Here is a 5,355-nt window from a genome sequence, read left to right on the forward strand (position 1 = left end):
CAAAAATGTTCAAATGTTTTAAAGAGCAATAAAGTTTAGCATTATGCAAAGCCATCCTGTGATGTGGTGCTGTTTCTTATTTAATTAATTTCCATTTGCAATGAATAGCACGTCTCAATGAAGGCACTAGCTGTGGCTTGGTTGGTATTACTGTTGTCGTGTTGAGTGTGAAGATCAATGCTGGCACTTCAGTGCAGTACTGAAGGAGTGTTGTACTGTTGGAAGTGCATCTTTTGAATGAAATGTTACACTAAAGGCCCCACCTGCTCTCCAAGGAGTTTGAAAAAATAAAATCCCATGGCACTACTATGAAAAACAGTCAGGCCGTTTTCCTCAGCGTCTTGACCAATATTTATCCCTCAATCAACATCACCAAAACAAATCACCAAAGTCACTATCGCAATGCTGTTTATGGAGCTTACTAAATGCAACTTGGCGTCTGTGTTTTCTACATTGCAACAGTGAGTTCACTTCAAAAGTACTTCATTGGCTGAAAAGTGCTTTGGAACATCCTGTGTTCCTGAACTGAACTATATAATTGCAAGTCTTTTTGTAGCTGTGGCTCAGTTGGTAGCACTTTGGAGTCTACCCCACAGACTGATACATATATGCCTGCAAAGTAGTCTCAGTAGCGAGTTATTACAGCAAAGGTAAACCCATCTGCTAAGTTGTAGGACTCTTTTGGGCTATGGGTGATGAATGGCAAGTTAGGACATTCAGATGATCATTGGGCAATGGTCTGGAAATGTGATAAAAAGAGCCTGGTCAATCCAGTTGAGCAGGTAACAATGGATTTAGGTTGCAACACAGAAAATTACTTTTGTTGTAGCACTCCTTACTCTAACATTTGAACACACAGATCTTTCGCTGCCCTGCTGGTGACGGAAGTCAAAAGGTGATAGCTATTTAACAACTGGTGATGGCTTTGGGAATTTGTAAGATGTGCTAATCGATCTTAAATTTACCCTAATTCACTCTGCAGTAACTCTAATTCACTCTGCAGCCAATGACAACGTTGGTGCAAACGTATTCATTTGTCAGACACAAATACCATTAGGTTACAAAATACTGAATATTAACGCATTGGGAAGATCCCACCCATCACATGTACCAGCTTGTAGTGCTTATTCTGGATGTGTTTTTGCACAAGTCAAAAAATGCCAGAACTCCATATACAGCCTCCACCTACCCACCCAGTTTTGGTTGTGGCAAAAGGTGGAAGCCGTTGGTGAAATATGCTGGGTTGAAAGTCGAAAGACTTGAACTGATATAGAAATAAAAACAGAAAATGCATGGAAAACTCAGCAGCTCAGGCAGCATCTGTGGAGAGAGAAACAAAGTTAATTTTTCAACATAAAATATTAACTTATATTCATATAGCATCTTTAATGGAATGAAATGTCCCAAGGCGCTTCACGGGAACATTATCAAACAAAGTATGGCACTGAGTCACAGGTATTAGGTCAGAAATCCAAAAGCTTGGTCAAAGAGATAGGTTTTAAGAAACGTCTAATGGAGGAAAGCAAGGCAGAGATGGCAGAGAGGTGTAGGAATGGAATTCCAGAGCTTGGGGCCTAGGCAACTGAAGGCACAGCCACTAATGGTAGGGCAGTTATAATTGGGGATGCACCAGCATGAGAGGAGTGCAGATATCTCAGAGGATTGTGGGGCTTGAAGAGATTACAGAGATAGGGAGGGTCGAGACCATGATTTGAAAACAAGGATGACAATTTTTAAATCTGGGAACCAATGTAACTCAGCAAACACAGGGGTGATGGGGGAATGGGACTTGCTGTGAGTTAAAATACGGGCAGTAGAGTTTTGGATAATCTGAAGTTTACAATGGATAGAATGTGGGTGACCGGCCAGGAGTGCAATGGAACAGTTGAGTCTAGAGGTAACAAAGGCATAGACGAGGGTTTCAGCAACAGATGAGATGTGACAGGGCCAAAGTTGAGCAATTTTATGAAGGTGGAAATAGGTCTTGGTGACAGCATGACTATGAGATTGGAAGCTCATGTCAGTGTCAAATGTGATACCAAGTTTGCGTTCAGACTGGCTTAATCTCAGACTGTTGCCAAGGAAAGGGATGGAATTGTAAACTAGGGAACAGAGAGGGTACTGAAAACAATGGTTTCAGTCTTCCCAATATTTAATTGGAGGAAATTTCTGCTCATCCAGTACTGGATGTCAGATAAGCAGTGTGATAATTTAGCAACAGTGGCGGAGTCAAGAGAGGCCGCGATGAGGTAGGGCTAGGTGCAGTCGGCATACACATGAAAATGTAATGTCCTGTCTTTGGATGATGTTGCTAGTGTTGGAGATTTCCCTCTCAAAAGATACTACCAGACATGCTGAGTATTTCTAGCACTTGCTATTATTATTTCAAACATTTCCAGCATCTGCAGTATTTTGGTTTTGAATGTATATAGCAGTTTAGGACGTCAGGACATCCCAAAGCACTTCGCAGCCAATTAAATACTTATAAAGTATTTCTTTTTGAACATTCTAATATGAGAAGTAACTTATTGGCATTCCCTTGATGGTTGAGTTTCTTTTATATGCTGGGTATATTGTTCCCATCTATTTGCTGCCCTTGTCCTTCTAGATGGTAGCAGTCATGGGTTTGGAAGATGCTGTCTAAGGAGGCTTGGTGAGTTCCTATGGTCACTAAGGCATAAAATCCATTCTCTCTTCCTCCTGCCATATTCAACAGGAAGTGAATAGCCTGTGTGCAATGAACTTGATGTACGGACAGGTTTCTTACTTGCAACAGATAAATTTATTACAGAGCTCTTTTAGAAGCTACATGCTTGAGCCAGGTCCACGACTAAAAAGCTCTGAACCTCGGATTACCTGCAGTTAGGGCTCATTCGTCAGAACAATCATGGGACTCCTAAAGGTAATAGAAAAGATGATACCTACAATCACTATATTTCCTCCCCTTTAGTTTTTTTACATTTCCTATTTACAAAGAATATTTTAATCCACAACATATACATATATGCACAGATCATATGATTAAAGATGAAGTATCTGAGGTGGTTTTCTAATTCGGTTGGAGTGGTGTAGCTCTGCCACTTGAGATTCTCCCACTGGATCGACATGATCAGGAACTGCAGCATCAAGTACATTCTTAGAAAGTGGCAGTTTAGGATTAGGCAATTCAACAGAGACATCAGGTATGTCTATTCTAAGTCGACCTGTCACCTCAGGGATTAAAGGATCAACATCAATCACAGGTGGAATAATTGGCTGTTGGAATGTCACTCTACTCCTTAGATGATCCATATGTTTTTGAACAATCCAGCCTTCCACTTCCACTTGGAATGGCGAAGGTCCAGTTTCAGAGACAATTATACCAGGAACACAACTAGGTCCATATCCAAAATTCCACATGAAAACTGTATCTCCTACAGTAAATCTTCGAGCTTTGCTATGAATATCATGCTTCAATGTTTGACTACTCTGATTCTTCTCTACCTTCCCCTCCAAGTTTGGAAACACCAGACTTAACCTTGTGCGTAAGCAATGTTTCATCAATAATTCAGACGGAGTTGCATGAGGAGTCGTAAGATAATTGGGAAGAAAACGTGAAAGTCGAGTTTCTAGAGTACCTTCAGATAACCTCTTCATTCCAGATTTGAAAGCTTGCACTGCTCTTTTAGCTAAACCATTTGATGAAGGATGATTAGGTGCTGTTTTAATATGCCTGATTCCATTTAAATTCATGAATCTCTGAAACTCGGAACTGGTAAAGACTGTACCATTATCCGAAACAATGACTTCCGTTAGGCCATGTATACCAAAACATTGGCGCAGCTTTTCAGACTTGAGTTCAGTGACGCTGGAAGAAAGGGTGCCTTTTTGGTTGCCCTGACTTTCCTCTACTGAACGTAATCCCATGGCATCCACCCGGTGACCCAGGTAAGTGACTCTGGCACTTGGCATGTACATTTCTCTTTCTTCAAGCGTACACCCACTTCCAAAACCCTTCTTAAACTTCTACCAGGTTGGCCGAATGTTCGGTTTCCTGTGACCAGGACATCATCTAGGTATGCTATGTCTCAGGGAAGTCCTTGCAATAGACTTCCCATTGTCCTTTGGAAGATTGCACATGCAGATGATACTCCAAAGGGTAGGCATGTATATTGGTACAGGCCCTTGTGAATGTTGATGGTTACATGCCTTCTAGATGTGCTGTCTAGCTCTAGCTGTTGGTATGCATGGCTCATGTCCAGTAGGATTTCCCTTCAGCTAGCTTAGTGTACATATCTTCTATTCTCGGGACAGGATATTTATCTAGTTTGGCTGTGTTGTTCACAGTTAATTTGTAGTCAGCACAGATATGAATAGCTTGATCTGGTTTCATCACAGGGACTATGGGCACTGCCCATTCCAAAAATTGGGCTGGCTGGACGATGTCCAGCTTCTCTAAGTGGCACAATTCTGCATCCACCTTCTCCTTTAGGGCATAAGACACAGGTCTGGCCTTAAAGAACCGGGGTGTCGTCTCAGAATCTACATATATTTTTGCTTGTAAGCCTTTTATCTACCCCAATTCGTTACAAAATACACTGTCATACTTCCTTAACAGCTCAGGAATTCCTCCTGTTCTCAAGTGAAATGTTTCAGACCAGTTCAGCTTAACATTTTGTAACCAGCCATGGCCCAGAAGACTAGGCCCTTCACCTGCCACTATAATCACTGAAATCTGGGCTGTCTGTTGCCTATAGGACACAGGTACAGCATCAATGCCTTTTACCTGTGTTGACTCTCTAGTGTATGTCTTCAGCTGAGCTGTGGTTTGCTCCAGATTCAGTGGCTGGGTACCTTCATTTATGTATTTAAATGTGCGTTCTCCCACCAATAAGGTTGAGGCTCCCGGGTCTACCTCCATGACTAGAGGTTTCCCATTCACTTGAAGGGTGACAGTTATTGTGGAAGTAATGGCATTCTGCCTCCTTGAATCTGCAGGTTTCTGGTGTCTGTAACAGATTAACTTCAGAGTCACTGCTGAAATGCTTCCTCTAGGTCTTTTCATTTTTCGAGCAGCAGAGACTGTCTCCCGCTTTGCTGCTGTCTCTTTGGTTTTCACGCCACGCTTGGCGGTAGGTTCCTGCCCCAACTGAAGAATGGTGCCAATTTGCATATTCTGTAAAGTCTGCGAATGCCTTGCAGCACTTTCCATGCTATTTCAATGGCGCTCTTCAAATCGATGTTAACTTCTGCAAGTAAACGGCACTGAATGGCATCATCGTGAAAGCTGCAAACTAACCAATCCCGCAATGTGTCATCGAGTGTGTCTCCGAAGTCGCAGTGCTCAGTCAGCTGCTTCAATTTCACTATATAGGT

This window comes from Cetorhinus maximus, chromosome 21 (genome assembly GCF_964194155.1).
Source record: "Cetorhinus maximus chromosome 21, sCetMax3.hap1.1, whole genome shotgun sequence".
In the NCBI taxonomy this organism is placed as follows: domain Eukaryota; kingdom Metazoa; phylum Chordata; class Chondrichthyes; order Lamniformes; family Cetorhinidae; genus Cetorhinus; species Cetorhinus maximus.